The sequence below is a fragment of the Ptychodera flava genome, chromosome 22, assembly GCF_041260155.1.
Source record: "Ptychodera flava strain L36383 chromosome 22, AS_Pfla_20210202, whole genome shotgun sequence".
Classification (NCBI taxonomy): Eukaryota; Metazoa; Hemichordata; class Enteropneusta; family Ptychoderidae; genus Ptychodera; species Ptychodera flava.
The window spans coordinates 17175127-17200157 of record NC_091949.1 but is presented as its reverse complement, the minus strand read 5'-3'; the positions used below and the strand labels follow the sequence as shown (position 1 = coordinate 17200157).

Sequence of the window (25031 nt, the reverse complement as noted above, 5' to 3'; positions counted from 1 at the left end):
TCTCTCTTCCATTGTGTGGATTCGCAAGGAATCGAGCACATGTACATTTACATTCTGATTTGTGATTTCAGCATCCACGTAATGAAAACAAGAATGTACCCGACCTTGTCAGCGCAGGATGATACAACTCAACTGTTTATTTTGCAGACCCATGTGTATCTGCGATACCACGGCTGAATGATGTGCTAAAGGGGCTTGTCTCTGTCCCAGATCAATTAGAACACTGCAGATGTATAAAAGGTTTTCCTGCCCAATCCATCAAATCCTGTGTACAGAATATACCTCTACATCACAGCTACATCAGACCAAGTACCTAGCCATTGACACGTTGACATGTTCTATACAACAGAAAACAGGATATTGTTTCATCTGTAATATGGAAATCATCTTCTTTGAGCCCTTTCCAAAAAGCTTCCTGTCACTGGTTGCCTTTAGGAGTCTAATAATACATTTTTTGCAGGTGTTAGAGTCTTTCATCATGACTGGAATGTAACTGATGCATCTCTTTGTCAATGACAATGAGGAGAAAGCTGTATCACATTCCTGGCTGTTTGCAGTTTCCTTCCTGCTTGACAGTGACACTTGGGATGTTGAACTCTGACCTTTTCCGTAGCTTTCCACTGTCATTCTTTCCACCGTTCCATGCAGGGATATTCCTAAACCTGCCTTCACAGCTTCATGGATTGCTATTATTGGGAATTTAACAACTCGATTTCGAAAGTTTTGCGTATAGCAAATCGATGGTACACGAGTATGAATCTGAAATTAAGTTCCCTATACATGCAGCAAAGACTCTGATATTTAGAACAGAATATGAATTTGTTTTTGTGTCATGAAATATGTTTAGCCATTGAGCTTTATCATTTCTGGTGTGAAACATTTTGGAAATATGACTGCACACCTCCAAGATAAGAATTCAAAATACGAGCAACAATTTGACAGAGTAGTACAAAACAGAATACAATGCTTTACCGTCTTAAATGTGTGAATTATGATAAAGTTGAAATTTTCATGACATGAAACAAAATATGTGAATTCACTGCAAGAGTAGAAATTTCCGAAGTTGATTATGTTGAAATCATGCGTAAAATTCCATCAGGTACTAATAACAATAACCATCCCTGTATCCAAACGATTTTACATCATTTAACGACATGAACACAGCAATAATCAGCTCTCTGTAGCCCTTTGACCTTTAAGAATCATTCCAGTATGACAGGCAATGACAAGGTTACTATCGTCAGCATATGCACTCACTCACCTCTGCACTGTGATGATCATTATGGGTAGACCCCAGCAATAAGTGAGTGTGCTTTTTTTTCTGGAGTAAGATGAGAAGGGACATCTCGGACTACTGTAGCGACTGTGCGGCAGATGGAAAATAACACTAAATTACATTCAGTGAAGCCCATCACGGAAATATAAACCCTGGAGATAATGGGGCTTAAAAAGACAATAATTCACAAGGTACCTTGTTGGTACACTGCACGTCGGTGAATAGCTTTTCAATCAGTGGCCGTCCTACCCAGAATGCAATGCTCTTATGTAATCACAGTGTTCATTATCTAGATTCCTTTCGGCTAGATGTGAGTGTCTATCATGATGCAAGTAAATTATCTTTTATCCATTTTTTCATGATGAACGTAGCATTTCGGGTTCAAATATCAGACCGTACCGAGCACTTAGGTTTAATACAGGATCACCTAGTGCAATCTTGACCGTTGGGATATATATGCGTGTTAGATGGAATATTAAACCTGCAGGCGAGAATTACGCTACGATCAGATCAGATGGGGCAAAACCTTTAATCCACTGTAGTAATAAGAATGGCCTCCTTTGATGCTTTTCTATTACATTCCATATTGCAGTTCAATTCTATTGAATGACTGACTGCTTCTTTCGGCTGTCTGCCTACCTCCTTTTACTGTGTTCCCGGTTTCCTTTTTAAACTCAAAAATTTATCTCTAATATTCACAATATTGATGGTATGATAAATCTCTATATAGAAGAACATAAACTATACTTCTTGATTACAAATGTACGATACAAAAGTTGAGTGAAAAGATAAGACATTTTTGAGACATTCTTTAGATTGTTCTCGTTTTCAGCCAATGACTGTTCTTTGCCAATGAGAACTCATTACCAGTATATTTGCATATTCAAATAAATGTACATATTTAGAAAATCGGAAGACAAATTTTTTTGGTAATAGGAAAATTTGACAAACTTTAAGTATATGCAATAAATTCATAGCTGACCTTACCATGGAAAATTCTGCATCAAAAAATTTACACAATTTATGAAATTTGATAAAAAGCAATTTTTCTAATAATATGTGCTGATTAATTTGGAATAATCTGGTAATTTGGTCTATAATTACTATGAACATTTATGAAATTTTACTTCCCCCATTAGTAACTATACCATATTATCGTTTTTTATTTTCCAGATTTACAAATACATATCAAATAGCAAAGCCATGTTATATACTCAACTGTTGCAACCCCCTCCCGCACCCCTCCTTCTTACAATTCCATGAATTTCAGGGACTTATTTGACATTAAGTAGCTCTCATATAACATGTTCTATTACAACCTGACAGCAAATTTGCCACGGTTTTGAGTCAAGACGGCACCATAAAAAACAAAAGAGTGTATCAACAACGTTCAACAGAGAAGCCACAATTAACTTTACTTGAAGTGGGGCTTCTTTGATCGAGAGACAGAAGAAACACAAGACAGGAGCAAAAGACGCCAAACTAATAGATGTACTGAATAATTTTGTTAGCAAAAGACTCAAGCACCTCAAGTTACATCGGTTTCTTTAACCTGTTCACCCCCAATTCCTTGTAAACAGCTCCATAATTACCACTGATGACAATGACTTTGGACCAAACCATGGTGGTGAAAGGGTAGATATAGTCATACTTTTTAACCCACAAATGCATAATGACTTCAGACTCTCAGGCATTGAGATATATGCTAGGCTACTACATGTACTGCAATATGTCAACTACGTCAATCTACGTTGGAAAATGAAACTGTCTGTTGTTGCTGAAGGGTTATGCTTGAGGACACTTTAAAATATATATGCAAAGATTTGTTCTGTAGAAGAAACTTCAACATACCAATGTCACGCAACAAGAACTTCTCAACAACTTCTGTTATAGAAATACTTGGGGGGGGGGGAGGAAAATACTCTCTAGGCAAAACTTTGAAAATCTTTTGGGAATTCCACATTAATCGGGCTTTAGAATATAGAGCGTGCCTCGAACAATCAGAAATCTGGGGGGAAATTCAACATTAATTTGACTTGGCTGCATCTCCAACACGTATGTTGATCCATTTGACTTCTTCTATGTAAAAGTTAATTGGAAACTCTGCAATCATAACGAAATCATGACTGTCATTTGTATGCATTATCCGTCACTCCAGTTACCGGCGTTTTGTTGCTCTCCCGTCTCTCTAGGAGCGTGGGTCTGTCTTGGGAATCAAAAAGGAAACTTGTCTCCAATGGTAAATGAGTAATCTACGAGGCAATGTGTCCTATCAGACTGAATCAAGCTGAAAGTAATCTTAAAACCCAAGATTTCTGAATGATAAAATGTCACTGTAACAAAGTTGGGGCCTTGGGATTTTAATTTGACAGTACAGGATACACAATGGCGTCGGGAAAAAATTGCTCAGAGATTTACTCAAGTCATCTTCATCTTTCGGTGTCTCCACTATCTGATAAATATTTGAAAACTGAGTCTGGGAGAATTTTTTAGAGTGAGATTTGATATCCACATTAAAAAAACAAAGACAAAGTTAGCGAATACTGTAAAGTAGATTCATAATCAAGGTAAAATGGATGCACACTTTTAACTAAATATTGAAATTAATTTTCTGTTTGATCAAAAGTAAGGCAGTGAGTCAATTAATGGAAAGGTTTGATGTCTCTTGATGTGCATGCCAAAGTAAATAATGAACTTTTTGAGTTAAAAACCCGAAGCGTCTTTTGAAAGTTGAAAAAAGACACAAAGAGAAAGTCCCAAAGCCTTTTGCATGAAGCCATAGATAATGAAGAGCATAGACTGTCTATGGTGAAGCATGGTTTCTCTAAAGTGACAATTGGAGAAGATACATTGACTTTTCACTGCAGACTTTTTTATTGATATACAGAAATTATTTGTTCTGTGCTTTATCAGGTAGTGTTTCAGGAGTGAAAATAACCTAATAAAGTAGAACGCGCTTAGGGGACACAAATTTGGACTCTCAAACTTATCAATTCTTTTCTGATCTACCTATTGTTGGGGTTCATTTTGAAGCTCTCGGTGTAAGAAAACTTTTTACCATCTTAGTTATTCGAAAATCAAAAATTTTATTTTTCTCCATAGAGTTAACACAGGGATGGCGGCCATTTTGAATTCCAAATATCTGTAAATCTTGGGTAATTTGTTTCTCTAGTATTAAATTTGCACAGTGACCCCGATTTTTATTCTTGATTTTGAAAGAAAATGGTTGAAAGATTCACTGAAGAAAGTTTGGGTAAAAGTTTAAGTCTTTCACTTTCGAGGGACATATCACCTTAATGTCCACTGTTTTGGTAAGCTATTGACATACAATTCTCACTCACACATTCTAATTTGATGGCATTTGTGAAGTAAACACCCCTCTATTGTAAATTCTCATTTTCTGACACATGAGAATTTATTTGATTGTGGTTACTTTTCTAGGTTGGAAAAACCCTGTTACTATAAAATTGTGGAACAGCCCCCTATTGTTCAAATTGTGGAGTTGGACCTCTGAAATGGAAAAACAGGAATAAAGCATACTGTCTATAAATGAAAGTGTCAAGACCAATTTGAAATCAGTTGAACAATGTACATCAATCTCAGCAACCACTTTAGTCAATATTGAGGGTGAAGTGACTAATTTACATAATAATGAATACTTTGCATAGCCTATTGTTTTGGAAATGTCATCTTCTGTACAGTTATTTGTATGCAAATACATAGCTGTTAGAACAGAGAGATGGGTCACCTCTCTAGACGCCGCTGAGAGTGCTTCACACTGCAGCTAGCTGTCACTTGGGACCTTAGATGAGGCCATGTCTCTGAGAACCGAAAATTCAAAATTCCCTCATAAAAATTTCAAACTTTTATGACCGCGAGAGAAAAAGACGGCTACAAAGTTGGAAACATGAACACTACAAGCAAATCAACAATCGTACAAAAGACAACCTTTGATTCCGACACGAAATTCCTGATTGGCTTTTTAAAGCGTGGAATTTTGACGAACAGAAAACCTTTTCAATGGGAGCACATATGCAATGTATGCACACATTGGTGTGTGTGTGTACCCAGCCGTGTAAGATGTATCAGATGTGTGTGAACTGAACAATGGCTGCTTATGCCTGGATGTACATGTATGGACAGTGTAAACACATCCAGTCGAGAGACCTTCAGATAAGTCTCTTTGGGGCATCAAGGACATGCAGAAAGGAGGCCAGGCTACAGTAGAATGACCCTTGAAAAAAAATCTCTTGTCGGCCTATTTTTACTAGATGCATCGTTTGTCATCTGAAGGACAGAAACATTTTAACTCTCTGACATAAAACTGTTAGATGATTAACTGAGTCCACTGACTACTGTATGTACCTTTGCGGTTTGACATTATGCTGCCCCATGTTGTTGATGGTTTCCCATAGTCTATTGACAAATGATACAAGCAGCCTATTGCAGTACATAAAGCAATGACCTGCGATCAAAAGTATTATACATTTGTGTATTGGTGTCAAACAGGGGATACATCTACCCTGTGAAATGACACAATCATATCATCATGTATACAACTCACCGACTTGGTTCTCACTGACCGTTTGACATTTCAAATCGACCACTTTAAAAAAAGTGAAAAAGCAAGGCAAGTCTAGAACGAAGCCATTTGTCATATTGAAAACTCATATTAAATAAATATGCACTCGTAGCCGTAGCAGCGATAGTCTATAAAAGTTCCTGCTTTGGCGAGAGTAACTCCCATACCTTTGTAATCGAGAACCCGATTGCTCCCATCTGCTACTGCTGCGCACTGACCAAACATGAACCGTCCACACACGGACACAACGGACCTTTAAAGCCAAACCAGATGCTGGTGAGAAAATGACCCTCGAGTTGGTTCGCCAAATATTTGACAGTTAAAAGCCTTGAACCACTTCAGCGGCCACTCCAACAGATTGCAGCATGACAAAAGATCCCATTCAGGTTATGTCTTTTTTTTTTAGGGAAAAGAAAACAAATCTGGAAGGCACAAATTCACCTCGGATCTCCTTGAAATTTCTACCACTGGGGTCAATTTGGAGATAGTGGGTTGATGCTGGGTTGACAGCCCTGATAACAAGCGCACACCTCTCCGGCCTGTGATGGTAATGGCAGACATACAATAGATAAGCCATATCGGAGCTCCACTGATTTACAAGTGCTATCCAGAAACATGATGCTCATGTATACAGTAACAATATCCAATATTACCAAACACACACGCATATGCAGTGTTCTGACCGAATGACTACTAAGGGGGATCGGTTCAGGAGTATAATTGAAAAAAAAAATTTGGTAGCAACTTCTGTATAACGCTTACCATGACATTAGAAACACAGTTAGCCTACAGCAAAACAGGGTGATCTAAAACAACACTCTCACAAGCAAGAGATTAGAGAAAAACTGGCACAAAGAGAGAAATTACCTGGTTACACGTACTTCATGGGGCTTAAATTCAGTCTTTACAGCTCACTCAAAGGGCAGAGAAGGAGCACTTGCGGCTGCTGCGGGGCTGCATACACGCATGTACGACGACGTGTTGATTGATCGTATTTGTCCCCCGCTACGGTAACTGGCGCACTCACGTTACAAGCCTCAGTCCTTCCACAAAGGCTCGGAGTTTCCTACACGGCTGCCACTGCGTAAAATGCATGCATGCCCACAATACACAGCATACTATATCACTCTAGAGAGTCTGGCTAAGGTCTCTGACTCATCCATGGGTAATTCTTTCAACTGGCTGATTCCATTGTGGTTGCTCTTCCTCCTTATCTTTCCCATCACTGGCAAAAGTAACACTCATTAAAACCACTCCGCAGAACACCCCCTCACTAAATCAGACTTTGGTGCATTCCAATCATTTCAAATGCTGCGGTTGGTTCCATCATGCTATGAAATGGGGGGTAAATGGGTGAGGTAACGGCACGCTGTTACGTATGCAGCTCACTCACTGGGCAAATCACGACTTGGCTCGGCTAAACAGCGTTTGCCCTATAACTACACGTTAAACAACGGCTGCATCCATAATTGAGCACAATCTCACAGAGGGAAAACACTGTTTTACCTGTCAGAGGTGGACATTTAAGATAAAACTAAGTTTCAGCACTTGGACGGAAAGCTCTACGCCATAAAATCAGGGGATCTGTTTTCAACAATGAGATCAAATCCACTGTTATCAAAATCTCTCTCACTTCATACAGTTTTTCAGAATATTATCTTTCTCAGACTCCTTACGGTACTTATGAGTCTTTTCCATAACTCGACCAGACATTTAATTTCAAAATGGATTTAAATTCTTACAATTCAAGTCCACATAAATCAGATGTGGCTTAAAGATTGCTCGTGACATTATACGTGTCTGTCATAAAAATCACCAGATACGTCTTACATGTGTGCCACTTATTTTATTTTTACAATATGGACTTATCTGAAATTAAGATAAACCTGAGAACAAATATTTGCATACTCTACCTTATCGGCCAATTGGTGCTTAATTTGACAGATTCAAATTTTTGTTATATAAACAAATATTATAAAAAAAATAAACAAAATGTAAAAGAACTTCATCACAAGGAGATGTGGGACAATGCTTTCTGTAGGCAAGAGCCGTATTGATAACTTAAGAGATTGTATGTGTAGTTCTAAATGATAAATGTCTAATTTTATTGTATCTATGGTGTATGTACAGTTTCAATTACGTACACCAGACACAAATAATACTGACTGAACAAATGTAAAAAGAACAAAATCTACCTTTTCACCAATCGTGCTTGCCTCACAGCAAATTTGCAGGGAGCTTTCAGTTTACTCTTCAAAGTCGTATCAATTTGCAGTCTTCAAGAGATTGACACAGAACGCTAATTTGCAAAGGACGGTACGATCTATAGCCTGGACTCAGATCTCAGGGCTATTAGATCACGTCATCACAAATCCTACACGTAAGGCTGCACTCGTCCCATTTTTTCCCCCTTTTCACATCATTGAAACTGCCTTGTTGCTATGACGACTACATTTTTACAGATCTCCCTGATAAGTACGAGGAGAAAGCCCTTGACTGGGGCTGCTATGGCAACAGTCAAATTCCGACATGGCTGTCAAAGGCAGTATTGCACATGCTCTTACAGAAGAAGTTGATGGGCATGATAAAAGTAGCCTGTAACCATGGCGATGCCGATGACGGCAGATAGTGTTACAAATCGAGTATTTTTGAGATCTTTTTCAAGATTCCCTATTTTTGCAGTCTGAAAAGGAAGTAGAGAAACTTCATGGCGCATTCCACAATTTCTCTTTCATTTCTTTTCACTGTCTGTACAATATCTTCAGCATAATATCTCTCCTCTACACAATACCGGCTACTCTGCTGGGCCAAATTGTGACGTGCCAAATTGCTGCTCTTTTCAATTGAAAAGTCTTCCTTCAAAAGTTGAAGTCATTAGAACACGTTTTTCTCTGACAAGATGACAGATGGCTCATATTGAACTAAATCCAATTGTGACTGATCTACAGATTTATTAATTTTGAATATCACTTATAGAAAATATCACAAGTATTTTGTCTAGTATATATATATATATATATATATATATATATATATATATATATATATATATATATATATATATATATATATATATATATATATATATACATATATATATATACACCTTTCACATGTGAGACAATTTCTCTAATATTACCAAAGTATTTGACACTAGCATTGTCATATTTTAAGTATGATTGAATGAAGATGTTCAAAAGTTTTACATTTACCTAACCATGTTATGAGAGTGTATTTTCAGCATTCAACTGTTGATGGTTCATTCAAGCAGTAATTTTGGATCACAGGTGAAAACGAGGTCAAAGGTCAGCATCACCTGAAGAACTATGCAAATGGCCTTTTTCCTGTGACATAAGTGCACAGGTATTTTCCAGGAAGTCGTGATCGATGTGAAATAGAGTAGAAAAATCCTAGATTATGAAGTTCCATCAATGTTCCAATTGCGTAGTCGTAGAAACAACCTTGTGAACAATGGTGGCGGCTCAGACAAATGGTTTTTAGCCATGACTATTTATCATCTCCGCAGTACAACTCTACAAGGTACAGTGAAAGCATGCCAGCAGATTGTGTTCAATCATTCAGATACTCACAAAAGACTATAAAATCAGACAATATTTCTTGAACAGCCAAACCGTCAGAAATGCTTCAGGAAATTTCTCTGACAAATTTGTCATGAAGCCCTAGCGAACAAATTGCAACTTGTGCCAATTTACTTCCAAATGAATTTTTCTTTGGTTATACAGCACAAATATCAGAGTATCTCATACTCTTCGGTTCAATTTCAGACTGTCAGATACATATCAAGTAAATATCTTTCCAAGCTGAATTAACGTCATAGTATAGAGTCAGCAGAACAGGAAATTAACGGCCTGGTTTGCCAAGGGGTTCACATGAATTCACAGATATCACGTTGATATCAATTGAATGATGTTAAATCACTCTATAAACATGAAGCTAAAATCATTCTAAAAACTTCCGTTTATTGTTTGACTAGGGATCCATTACACTTTTCCCAGCCAGTTAAATGGTCAGCGTCTGTGTTGAAATATCAAGATCAGCTCATCAAGAAGAATAAATTTAAACGTATCTTAGCTTCTCATGTGAAATTTATGCTGACACCAGTAGATTCCTTGGTAATATACAAATTTGGAAAAAAAAATTTCTACTTACCCTGAGGGGGATAAAAGTTTATCTGGAACTTTGCATAAACGGCTCAGATGATTCGTCTGAGAAGGAAATAAAGACAGCGCAGATTAATAAGGAAAGAAGAAACAGATTTTGCCACTGGAACAAAAGGTTGGAAGAACTATCAACGGTAAATGAATACGCATATGCAGGGTGCTGTTGGGAAAAATTGACATGAACACCTGAAATTACTGCTAGCAAACAGAAAGTCTCACAGTAGAATTCACAAAGCCAACAAACTGAATCAGAAGTCTGGGCAGTTACATTGTGACAATGTGGAGGATGTACACTGGACTATTGTGTACGATGAATTCGACTTCAACATGTCTGTCTTTCATTGAAAAGAATCGGTATACACCTATTTCTCTGAGGCACCTGTAACTGCCGCTTGAAATTTGTTGATCCAGTCACACTTCACCAAACCACACATCATGTACACAGTCTGGTGTTTAACTATATACACTGATGCAACATCAACTTTTCAGTACTTTGCAAGCCAAGTTTGGAGAATACTTCCATACAATGATATCACAATGCGAAATGACAGTCCAATATTACAGAAACTGGCATCAAAAAATAGACAGAAGATACAGGAAAGGTGGCACTATACAGTAAGTAATATTTAAGTTTTTCAAAAAAATCACGTACACATTGCATGTACAATAAAAATATGAGCTGCTGAAACCTTACTTCAATGAATCATGACACTCTGTAAGGCAATTATTATTCTCAGACAAGGGACCTGTCAAATCAACGCACAGCATACATTATAACCATTGCAAGGATTGTCTCTTATGCTACCTTTCAGCTTCAGTGGCATAAAAATTGGACCATTAATAATCTTGAAAGCTGGACATGAAAACTAAAGTAGTGGAAAGGTTTTTTTTTGTATGGAGTGATATCTACTGGTAGTTACATGAATGTTTTACCACAGTTACCCGGTCATATTACTGGAGTTCCCCACTGTAGGGCCATTAGTAACTTACCGGGTTCCAAAACCGTGTACCTAAGTTCCCAAACGTGAGTAAAAATACAGCTGTAGATACAGTTCTACCAAGTCAAATATAGCGAATAGTTTAAATTATCTACTAAAACTACATGAAATTACCTAGTTTTCTTAAAATTCACTCTTTCACATGTAAGTTCCTTTTACCATACAATGTCTGCACCTGATTGCTAATTCTTTTTGCCTAGAACAATATATCTGCCTACATACAGACTTCTTCACCCATTAGGTTCTGCAGTAATAGTTTTCAAGTCAATGTAATTTTTCTTGTCTGACCATACTAGGCTTAAGAATGGTACAAATTAAAAATATCCAAACACAATGTGAATTACCTGTGGCAGGCTTCTCAAAACAATGACCTCTTTCTCTCAGTTTCCTCGAAGAGAGACGTAGGCAGCGAAAAATCTGTGACGAAAACTAATCCCTATGCACCCACATGTCTGTACTGCAGATTACTGCTCGCCCTCGTACAACTGACGTACCACACACACACACACCAGTAAATGCCTCCCTGAGGACTGAACCATTTATGTCAAGGGAAGGTCACCACCGTTTCATTCTCACAGGGTGGGATTGCCTAATGATTGCTTTAACTTGTAAAATGGTACTTGCCATGGGTTAGTCTGTTGACAGGAAGTGTGGGCAACATTAAAGAGTAAACTCAACACCATCTATGGTCTGTTTTCGAAAGGTCAGTTCAATATACTGTTCAGTATCACGAAAGAAAATACATACATGTAGCAAAACCGGAACTCCAACACATTGTATAACTCATCAAAACTTTTCTTCAATCTACTTTTAGGTCATTGTAATGACATCCAGCTTTCGATCATAAATTCTCTTAATGAATGTGAATTGCCTGACAACTGTCACTGAATCTTTATCGCAGCCCATTACCGAAAAATATCAAATAATCCTACAAAGTCAGCAAAAAGACAAAATCAAACAGACATCCCATGAAAATGTATCAGTGACCTTTCAGAATGGCATGGTTGAGATAGCGAAAATGATTTGAGCAATAATAACAAAATTTGAGCTTGTGTCTCCTACAGAAAGATGCTCTAGGATAGGCTGACGGATAATCTACTAGCATGGTAAACAGTGGCTGAACACAAAGGCCCTGACGGATGTTCTTTGAGAAAGTAAACCTTTCAGGCAAAAGCCATACCCTTTACTGTGGCAACAAACCGCATTCTTTCTTTGAGGGAATTCTCAAAGCCTGCTACTTGACAGTGAAGGGCTGATATTTAGCTTGAAGCCGAAAAAAAGACCAAGAGAGCTTGCTATGATCACTGGATAGCCCATGTTGTAACCGAAATAAAATAAATGTGCACGCACATATGTGTATATTCTTGATAAAAATTTTGAATGAAATCTTTAAAGACCTTTGGCAGTTTTGTGTTGGTTACCTAACCTATGCTCAAACAAAATAGATTATCCCTGAAAGAAAATCCTAATGTGTGGCCGAAAGAAAAGCTCTGGACAATGTTCGAGGATCACGACTTAAACACTTGTCTTATCTTCCTTTGTAACTTCTCTAGGTAACCACAATTACCTGAACAAGGTGTTGCAAAAAACACAGACATGGCATTAAATATACTTGTTACTACACTGGTCATGTTCATAAAACTTTAGGAGATATTCTGGAAGAAGAATGACGGCTACGCCTATTATCCGATGGTATTATTTTATGAGCAATATGTTCCGGCATTACGATACGATATATCGGATACTACCTGTGAGCAACGCCCATCAGCCTTGGCTTTTGAACACAGCTATCGGCAGACAATCTATAGAATTGGAACTAGAAGCAGACAAGATCTGCATGCATAGTTCAGGATTGAAGTAGACGTTCAAGAATAAATGACTGGCGCCAACTTAGTGTACGCTATGATGTCATTTCTTAGTGCAATTAGAATACAGAATGTTTGGAAGAAAGTTAAAGTTTGCTGAAAAGTGACGATACTTGACCTGTTCAGTGCATAAGAATTTGTGAAAAATGGGGTGTGGGGGAAAGAGACACGAATGGGAGTGAGACACAAAGACTGATATCATGAAAAGGGAGAATGGAACAGGGATATTTGAGAGCACGAAGACATCATGGCTACTTTGTGAGTTTGCCTTTTTTTTATTTGGACTCTTAAAAACCACCTGCATTCTTGGCTGGCAGAGGAAACGGTACTATTGACTCAACAATTTATACCTTCTTGATTGAGGACTACTATGAGGAAAAAATGAATCAGAATGGTGAATTCTTATTCCGGACTACAGTTAACTTAAATTCCTTAATGCCTTGAGGCTTTTAGTCAAAAATTTGTTGAGAGAAAAACTGCTGGAATGTTTTGTTGTAAAACCATGCGGACATTAATGAGACATTTTAAACAAGGACTGATATCTCTGTAGACAAATTTTTTCCTCCAATGTGATTGTGTTCTTGAGGTGTATACAAATAGGTATATAGGTAGTACGCGCCTTGAAAGTGAAAGACTAACAGTTTGTTCAAACTTTCTTCTATGAAACTTTCAACTATTCTCTTACCAAATCAGGGATAAAAATTTAGGGGTCACTGTGCAAAGTTTGAATTAAAGAAGCGAATTGCCTAATAATAACGCTATTTGAAATTCAAAATAGGCCCCATCCTTGTGTTAACTCTATAGGCCTTAGGTTAAAATAAAATTTTCCGATTATAAAAACTGAGAAATTAAAAATGTTTCTGTCTCCAAGAGTTTTAAAATGAGCCCCCAAAAGTGGTAGATCAGAAAAGAATTGTAAAAATTTGGGAGTCTGAATATCTGTCCCTGAGGGGTTTTCTACCTTTACATTTACTGATTCAAAAACAAATTCTGCGTTGTCTTCAACATTACAATGAAGCAGGATTATATATGTGTGCATTGACTTGATGCAAAACCTTTTCAATTTTTTAAAAACTGTAGATTTGGAATTACCACTTTTCCTCTTTCTTCAATGCAGGCATAAGTAACTGATTTGTACGTTGTTGGAAATGTATCTCATTAATAGTGAGCTGTTTAACTTAACTATCTCCGGCTAAAATAACCAAGTTTACAATGATTCATGGGTCTTCCACAGCCTCAGTTTTTATGATTACTATCACTTTGATAAGCAGCTGAGAAAAAACGCAATATTCCGTCATGAATACACTCTCAAGTCTGAGAGACAATGAAAAAGACAGCCATAAAACCAGAGATTTATCGCATCAATGACATTTTATCAACACGACAGTGATACATCACAAATCCAATAATTTTAACAATCCTTCGCAGTTTTAAGCTTTCAATTTCCTATAGGGACATTACATGAGAAAGCTGCGTGTCATGAGGGTCATTATGAAGTCTCTCAATCATTGCTGTGACTTCAGACCTTTACGAGAGATCCCAAATTTTTTGGAGGACAATATAAAATACCACGCGCACATCCCAAAGTGTAAATTACATCATATACATGATGTATATGTTGCTGAAAATGGGGTTTGTTACAGTTGGTCCCAAATTTCCCAAGCATTTAGGTTCCAAAACACTAGTTCTAGAATACTGAAATGCCAAAAACCTCCTATATAACTATCACAAATAGCTGTACTGGAATGGGGGTGGGGGGTGGGTGGGGGTTACACATAGAAGACGCATTAGCTAATATTATAATGGCTTATCTTTCTGAAAGATGTAAATATTGTAAGATGTTAATAAATGTTTCATTGATATATATGCAAGAATACTTCTAAAATAGCGAAACTACTGTTGATATCCCTGGGGAAAATCTACGTTCCATCACTATCGATCCTTCAGAGCTACCACTCTCCTTGAAAGATTTGCCAAAGAGCAGAAACTCGTAGGAACAGAATGAGCTTGATTATCTAAGGGAACGCAGATGAGCAAGAAATGACAGTCAACACAATTCATCTCTGAAAATGCCAATGGTTCAGCACTTCACGGGGTGTGCTGCATAATACCAGTGCTTCAATTGTGGAAACTAATCGTGTTTTCAATCATGGACAAATTAAGCTGCCCTCAATGACATTTCGCCATGACAACACACAGGGAAAATAATGTTTGAAGAGGTTCATGGGTTACGTCGACTCAACATGTATCTGCTGTAAATCTCCCTGTACAAATTGAAATACGACCTAAGCAAGCTCTGACGTGAAAACCAGTGGCTACATGCTGATGTATGAACGGTACTTGGGGCAAATTTGTTAAAAGAGTTTCATAAATCTTGGCAGCCAAAAAATGACAACAACTATAAGAACATCACTGGTGACTGTTTGCTTTTGTTCAAATTGAATGCCTACATTCCGTTGGCTTTTTGCAGCTATGTTCAAGTTGCCATGGTTACCGCCTCCTCTGGTTACGGCAATTGATACAGCTAAGCATCAGTACGCATTTTTTCAATTACATCTCTTTCCTTTTATTCCCTGGCTCACACTGTGCTCAATAAGAATCTGGCGTGTGCAACCGATTGTGGAAAAAAACGTGGTCTGAATTCACTCACTATCTTCCCAAACTTACAAATTAAATGTACTTTATTAATTTATTATTTTGAAAACTGGGGGGGGGGGAGTATGAGGGGGGGAATGTGAGGGATTATGACTGGCTGTACAGAGGTGGTACATTAGATATGGCAGAAAGGAGATCCTGCGGCAGAGGCTCCGAGCATTGACACGGAAACCGGATTTCATCCAATCCACATCGCTCAGCAATGAGATTATGAGATTAACAGTAACACTACACTCAATACTATCAGATGCGGATTGTGTCTCCGTAGTCTTGCAGCGTATGCGGTATCTCACAGCACAATGAATGTTAGTTATGCAGGTAATTCTTCTCCTGTGAGAACTGTCCTCATGTCTCATCTCTTCTCAGCATCCATAGTAAAGGACATTTTAATCTTCAAATTAACGAAACCATTGAAATGCAATCCCCTTGGTTGAAAGAATTTCTTGAAAACATTTTTGAGAACATTACTTTCAGCTTGGAGTATCCCCAGTACAGGTCTGGTTGCTGATTATCTAATGACATCAGACAAAGCCACCCGCAATCCAATATCTCAAGAAAAAAAATTCAGACAGAAACTTCTTTCAGCCTGAAAGAATCATTAAAAGGTTTATTGATTTGAAATTTTCTGCACAGTATATGCCACTAATGGTATTGGTAACTTGTAATACAGACCCTTTCTTGGCACTGTTAGGCTGAGCTCTGGTATATTCTAAAAATATGTTTGTCATTTGACTACATAATTCAATATCAACTTCTAACATAAGCGTTTCATCCATATTCCAACACGCACACAAGCAGGATAAATAAAAAGTTTACATTTTTGGTAAAAAATACACTTGTGTCATTGACTTTAGAATATGAGACATAAAATTATTGTGATTTTCATAGTTGAATATCAAGTAGAAAAGTGTAGTAATGCACCAGACTTAAATGTGAAAGTAGAGTGCATTTAAATAAGATTTGCACAGTCAGTTTAGGAATACAGTGCACTTGGAAAATTCATTGCGTCAATTCTGCATCAGAGCATGAAAATATATAAAATTTCCCAGATTTCAAGCATATTTGAATGTTGGAGGCATGCCATAATTTGGTTTTCGGAGCACAGTGATGGCAAAAGGAACTGTACAATGACTTGAATTCCAAGAAATAAATTTTACAGTTGGAAATATGATTTAGGAGTTTTGCAGTCCTTCTAAATTATCTTGATAGATAAATCATATTCTGGGAATGTACAATTAGCTTGGCTCTTAAAATACCAGCAATGTTATGATAACTAATAAATTTTAAAGTGGAAATATAGAAAGATGCATTTTTTAAGGAATTTTCCTGTTAAGAATTTATGTGTTTGTTTTACCAAGGTAGTACGCGCCTCAAAAGTGAAAGACTGAAAATTTTGCTCAAACTTTCCTCCATGAAACTTTCAACCAATCTCTTTACCGTATCAAGAATAGAAATCATGGGTCACAAAGTTTGGTACTAGAGAAACAAATTATCTCACATTTACAGATATTTGAAATTCAAAATGGCCACCATCCCTGTGTTAACTCTACGGGGAAATTTTTTTTTTTTCAAAAAATAAGTCAGTGACAAATTCTTGCTCCAAGAGCTTTAAAGTGAAACCCCACACGTGGTAGATCAGAAAAGAATTGTAAAAGTTTGAGAGTCCAAATATCTGTGACCAAGGCATGTTCTACCTTACCCTACCTCTTTTCTTATTCTCCTCCCTGAAGTATGCTGCACAAAGTATTAACAATTATGTTATATTTAACATTATGAATTTCAGTCTGCACTAAAAATTCAGTGGTCAACAATATTGAAATAACATACATATGGACTGTGTCCTTAAAGTTGAACACTCAAATTCTGACATGACTTTGGGAATAGAGTGAGAAAAAAATTATTTTACAAAGAGAAAAAAATGCAAAAGTTGCAGCAGAAGGATGGATGGTTAATAGCTACCAGTATAAACGTAACGCTTGGTCTCGTTAAACTGCGATGTGACTATACAACCTTTGAGTATATGTTCCTGAAGACAATGCAATCATCCTGTACATGTGGATCTGATGTCGTATTAATTGACAAGGTTGGCCAGTCTAATGATCCGAAGCCCTGGAATTTCAACGGCTGAATACAGCATTATGACCAAGACTAGCGAATGACAAGTGTATTAAGAGCACATAGGAAGGATCGGGTATTGCATCTTACCTGGTCACAGATTTGCAGAACACAATTATACGACACGAGACAACATCCTTACACGAACACGGATATTGAGACACATTTTGCCCTGTCTAATGGAATGTACATATGTGCGCACACCAGGTAATTTACCAATCAGACTTTGTGGCGGCCATATTGAAAGATAGCTAATTACCTGACAATGTATCAGCTTATATCATATAATGAGAATTAGCTTAATCTCAAAATCTCAAAATCAATTTCTAAATTTTTTTTTTTCAGAATGTTTGTGTCCTCTGAGGGATTTCTAGCCAGGCTGTCTACAAACTGATCATTTGTCTTCCTAAACTTACCTTGATATTTTCACATCCATTCAAAAAGAATCCCTCGTGAATTTCAAAATACCCCTCAAGTTGTGTCTTTACTATTCATAACACTCCAGTTCAAACATACCTTTTACACAAAAAATTCTTTCCAATGTTGTAAATATGGATGTATGTCTGCCTGATAGTTACTTCAATATTCACATTTGCGATTCTCCATACCTGCTGATCTACCTATGACAATGTTATTGATATATACTGTGAGAACCTACATGTATATCATATATTTTACCAATCTGATATTTTAAAAAACTCTTAATAATTACCATATCTCATGAGAAATTTTCTTGCTTTTGCTGTCTTCAAATAATGCAATTTAGAAACATGAACAGGCAATTAATGGATAAATCATTCAAGTCAAACCAAGTCAATTTGTCTTCAACCCTTTTAGTTCCCAAAAACTCACCCATCCATGAGTGCTCTGTTTACATATCAACATATTGAATCATGGTTAATGAGTGTGTACAGTATACATATCTATACAGACTAACTTCAATGAACACCTGTTAAGTGTATGTCTAAAGTACTAAGCCTGTTACATGCACAAGGCATACAATGCTAACAGTACTGGCTGACTGACCAGCCATGTTTAGGAATGGATCTGTGTACCTTGTAGCGTTTGTGATCGATACCCTGCCGATAATTCTAATATTGTATTAAATGTATATTGCCTTATCTACATGGAAACCGTAAAAACCAAAGTGAGAGATGTACCTTGACATGCATCACTGCTGCACATTTTAGTGCTATTACCTAATAAAATATCTCAGAGAGAGACATAAAAGCTTATATACTAGTAATAGAGAGACACAAGCTTCTATATAGAATGAAGTCCTGAAAGCGAGGATCTTCTTGTATAGACTAACTCTACTTTAAAATTTCAAAGCCACAGATCAAAACATTTTGCAAATTGTAGTAGGGATGGACTTCATTGAAATGCATCAGATGGCGGGAAGATCAACAGAGAAAGCACAACAGGGCTTTCACATATTTAGAAAAACTCTACAGCTGTAGGACTGTAACCTTACCGATGACGCAATCGTTAGGTGAAACCCAAGAATGAAGTGTTGCGATTGGTTGTGATTGGTCAGTTGCCAATGGGTGGTTTTTCAGTATATTCAATACCTACTCTAGATAATCAACAATTGAAATGTACAATTTCACTGGTAAATGGCAGTACATTCAAAACTTCAAACATTGGTAGACTTTCATCCCAAATTATTCTGCCATGAAAAAAGTTGCAAGATATTAAAGCACACAACCTTATCACTTGATTTTCAAAGTTTCCTTGACTTTTGCATGAGTAAGTATTTAAGAATTTTGTTGCCTCAGAAGAATAATCAGTTGCAAAATGTTGACATTACAGAAACCCTACAATTTGACAGTGAAACCATAGTAGAAACTGATATCTGAAAGTGTGTATCAAATTCACTCGACAGTTTTTTCCATAGTTCATCACATCCTGTACTGACTGTCAATAATTAAAAGACCCCTTTACCCTCAACCTAATTTGTGTCCTTTTTAAGGCTATGAACAAACAAACTAAATTGTATAATGGGCTGTGTACTCCTCAGAGATATCTCGTTTGGCTAATCAACTCTACAAAGCTGTCATAGTATATTTCCAATGTCTGTATGTACAATAATTGGCCATACAGTTCAGCCGAAACAACTTTTTCCCAGATCTACACTTTGATAATTCCAGGATTTTAGCAATGTTGGGAAGGTCAGCTAAGGAGATATTTTGACCTAAGGCATAATCCATTAATCATTGATCCCGGGAGAGTTTCCTAATAACATCGTAATTATACATTAGATTTATGAGTGGGCACACTGCATCAGCAGCGGTTCACAGCGACCTGCAGAGTCCTTTCATAAAATTCAATCAAACTATGCAATAAAATTAGGGCTAGTTCCTAAAAGCTCTTCTAAAATATAAATGTGTTTTAATACTTTTACATACTCACTGCATATTACCATGGTGTGCATTACTTCATTATCCTGATTTTGAAAAGCTAACTTTCGCTCTCTTGTGTCGCCTTCTTTGAGTCTTGCTGTCTTCCTTACTCACATCAAAGATGATATGATTATGTGCTATCTTTCGTTTTACCAGATAAATAACCAAAGGGCGCTGCACGGAGCTTCCACATATTTTTATATGTACAACATCTTGGACGCTGTACAGTTTGCTAAGATTGGTGATACTACCAACCAGTGTGTGTTCGATAGAATTCAATGGGAAGCCACACAGCATTGGCAGACACAATCTGAGTTGATATGAATAGACCCTCCGTGTAGGACTTTCAGAAAGTATGAGGATGAAAACAGACATTGTATAACCAGAGGGTGTTTATGAAAATGTACAAGACGTACGATTTGGATTGTGTCTCAGACACGTTCCCAGTGTGTCACTCACGTTTGTATCTTTACAGTCTTGGAGTAAGTCTAATCCCATCTCTTCAACTTAATTTTACTTCGCTTTCCAGTATCATTATAATGGCGAGCATCAATACCAGTTTAACATCTCCAATCCCTTTCCTTAAATCCAATGCCTTTCCTTAAATCTGTCTGTACAGTACTTGCATAATTTACATTACATGTTCTCTCATCTGTGTCGTAATTGCATGCATACATGGACATATACGTATCAGATACACATACTAGTTAATACACAAGTACAATGATGCGTGTTGTGCGCGGTTTTAGCTTTTAATTTCACATAAACTCTGAACATCCAGAGAGTGAGCAATTCTGTCGTAAGTTCACTTGGCAATGGGGAGAGCCACTACATGTGGGGGATACGCTTTAAGGCATATTGCTACCTACAATGCTATAATTGCTCACTGCTGACTGGTCACTGTCAGACTGGCTATGACACTACTCTGACAAGGAAGAGATACAAGGCTATGACGCCGGCTATGACACTATTCTGAACTGACAAGAAAAATCCACAAGGGTGTAATTGACCGTCTTACTCATGCCTGAACATACATAAACACATGGCTGAATTCTGTGTTTGTCTATGTGTGTCTGTGTGTGTATACGGTGAGTGTGCAGATACACATACCTGGTGTGTGTATGTGTTTGTATGCATGTAAAGATAGAAGGGTACAAAACGTCTTGTATTTGCAGGCCTGACACTTCACACACAGGGCATTGTTATCACAGTTTATATGTAGTCATATTTACACATTGTAAATCTCTAAACTCTATTTCCTAATCATTGTTTGTTTGTCTTCTGTACTCTTTACAGTTTAAAGTTATTAAAATTAAAGTTCCTTGATACGCACCTTTCACTGTTATGACTGAACCTTTCAGCTTCGAGACGTCACTCTCGTTGCAACGGTATCTTTGTAAAATGCATTTGCTACTTTCAGGCGATGGCACTATGGTGTATGTGAAGTGTACATGTGCATATGGCTTCCACGTCTTCCAGTCACGACACCTGAAAGAAGAAAATGGGGAAGTGAAACAAACGTTTCAGGAAATATTCATACATAAAATGGAATTCCAAATGACCAGGAAAAAAATTACATGGAACTGTCGAGTGGAATTTCAAATCAGGAGATAAAATGCCATGAGAATGCCTCGACATTCCTGTTTCAATTTAAATGCCAATATTGCATCCACTAGACTGTTCGATAAATACCTACAGGGAACACTACTAATTGCTCGTATATGTGATATATTACTTTTCTGTGCAATATATCATCTTTGCTCTTGATCACTTTCATTTTTTCATGTCGGCGGTAAAAATAGAACATGTGATTACAACCCTAATTTTTCAATATCCTCTCTACTTACAAATTGTGAAGGTCCTTATGAGAAATTTGTAATGTAATACAACCTTCAAATAATTTCTTTGTTGTTGAGGAGTACTGAAATAACAAACCAGCAAACACAGCGTAAGGTCTGTATTTAGTCAGCAGGCTGTCGATAAACTACAGGGTTTCTACACTCTTGCAATCAATTGAAATCAATAAAATGCCACCCAGCGTGACCGATTTGATTGATAACCGGTCTACACAGCATGTTGGGGTTTCCCCTTTGCAGTCAGTTGGTATGAATTATATTCCTGGCCTTGCTGCTATTAAAAAGCAGGAAGGATCTTTTAATCTCAGATTCCATGAAAGAAACCACACGACTCACTGTGAATTAATAAAGTCTTCCATGTGTGACTTCTGAACACCCATTCGGCAAGACTGAAGAACAGTGGGCCAGCATACAGCAATTTTACCAATCAACATAACCCTAAGGGGTCTAGTTCACCGCAGAGGTACAGGAGAGCCCCTTAAGAGAACCTTACTGTTATACAATGAGAATTGAGACTGGTGTTTCTCAGATGTGCCATTCATTTTAGATAATGTATCATTACCATTTCATTTTCTTGCTTCAACAAAATTAATTCATTATACCATACATGTATATAAAGGGGCTCCCCCTCAACAGAGAAAATGCATACTATGACATCATGCTTCAAATGTTAGATGTCGTGAACATAAAACAAGTTTCTGAATATCCTGTTTGGGGATGAATAACAAGATCCTGGTGAGAGATCGCTAATTACCTGATGTGACAAGGAATCAGCTTATATCATATAATGAGAATTAGCTTAATCTCAAAATCTCAAAATCAATTTCAATTTTTTTTCAGAATGTTTGTTCCTCTGAGGGATTTCTAGCCAGGCTGTCTACAAACTGTCATTTGTCTTCCTAAATTTAGCTTGATATTTTCTCATCCATTCAAAAAGAATCCCTCGTAAATTTCAAAATACCCCTCAAGTTGTACTTTTACTGTTCATACATTCCAATTCAAACATATCTTTTACAAAATAATTCTTTCCAAGGGTGGGAAAAAATAGAAATTATATTATATCAGCGTGTCAGTCACGGCAATGCGTCGTTATGATTGGATGAGAGCTCATACTGGCCATTGTGATTGGACGAGAGCACACGCTGGCCATTGTAAAATGCTTTTACCTGTGCTAAAATGGGCCCCTCAACTAGCACAGAAACTGAATGCAGACAGAGAGAGAGAGCATTTTGATAGCAGGACAAATTGGTGTTAAAACTAAACACAGTAGACGTTTAGAATGTTAGAACTGTTGTATTAGAGCAGTTGGCTTGCTCTTGGCCAAATCAGCGTCATCACTTGGCGTCTACCGGTACATCACTTCCACTGCTATAGGAATACTAGTATGTGTTCTATGCATCCTTCACATCAACATGCTCAGTCCCCCAGGTGCCGAATTTCAGTATGATGACGATAGCCAGTACGACAGATTCTGCTTTCTCCCTTGTTTCATGCTAAAACTACCAGCGTAACAGGTTTAAACTGCCATAAACACAAATATTGATACAATATAGTGGCAATAACCCCCCCTGGGCAGATGTAGGTATACACTCAAATGGGTACAATTCGCTCCATATTGCACTTGCTGCTATTATATTGTGCATGGTACCCAAATCTCATGTATACCAAGTCGTCTGCAGTGGAGGTTATTGCTGAAAATATATCTGCAGATAGCTTACTTTTATAAAGTTTTTTAGCCTCCATAATGGGGCAAAACAAACATGCAAGTGACTGGCACGTGATTGAAACTTGGAATTCCATAGAAACACCTTTCATGCTCTGACTGCTATAAAAATAGGGTATGTAAAATCTCTGAATCAAAAGTGGAAACAAATTCCCTATCCTCTTTTCTGACTGCCCCTACTACTAGTATCTCCTGTCAAATCCTGTAAAATCTGATGACCTAAACTACATGTATGTACTAATTCCTTTGTTTCGATCTCAAACAGGAAGTTGTAACCATCAAAATGACAAATGATCATTTTTTAATTGCTGCATACATGTATACCATGGTATGATTCTAAAAACAGGAAGTTGTAATAATCAAAATGACAAATGGTCATTTTTTTATAGCTGCATTATACCATGGCATTTGTACACTATGCGTGAATATCTATTTATGTAGGCTGCACATGTCAAACTTGATAAGCATTTTTTACACCCTCATTAAATTTATGATCTCAATCACATTAAGAATCCCATTGTATTTATAAAATTTGCATATGTTTATTATTTCCATAGTCAACCAATTTGTTTTTAATTTGTTTCATTAAATACATCTAGTTTCTGTTTTTCATAGGTAAAATAGCTAATTATAAATATATCAAGAAAATACACATAGGTAGATTATTGGCAGTTCATCTGTAATTTAAGCTTGTTCAGATTGATGTCACAGCCAGTCGTATACTTTGCTTGTGCATGGCACATATGTGGGACGAGAACTATGGGCATGAGTTGACTGTTCAGTACACAGTGGATTTTTCCCAAACATACAGATGAATGCTGAATGCTTGGCTTGACACTTGCTTTAAATTTTTCACAGCTAGATTAAAGTAAAATTTGAGGCTACAACTGCACAAGTGTCTGTCAACCATCTAGCATAGGTGATCCTGAGTTGAATTTGAAGGAAAAGGCACACATGCAACATTCGTGGTAAAGCTTTCTTCTTCTCTTTCATCAACCTGTTTGTTTCTACTGATTGGCTAAGGTTGTCAAAATTTTGACACTGACTCAATAGATAAATTTATCACCTGACGGAAAAAGACTGAAAGAAGGCTATAATGTGTTATTGTGAGAATCACTGACGGAAAACGAGATACGTGAGAATAATATATCATGGGGAAAATGCATACGGAAGGGATAATAGGATTTTTATATGGGTTTGGCTCAGTGAGATTTAAATTGTCTGGCATTCTTGGATATACTTCAAATCCATGACTCATCAAGGGTCTTGTAGTAACTGCTGACAAGTTCCATTGGAGTGGAATGAATCATAGGCAGGTGTCAGAAAATAAACATTGTGGGAAATTTTCAATCCGCATGGTGGCACATGATCTTACGGT

General features: G+C 37.2%; 1 pseudogene; it reads right to left on the bottom strand.

Moving 5' to 3' along the window:
- The window catches only part of LOC139122837 (bifunctional heparan sulfate N-deacetylase/N-sulfotransferase 1-like), an 82996-nt pseudogene that overhangs the window by 34962 nt on the left and 23003 nt on the right, over nucleotides 1–25031 (bottom strand).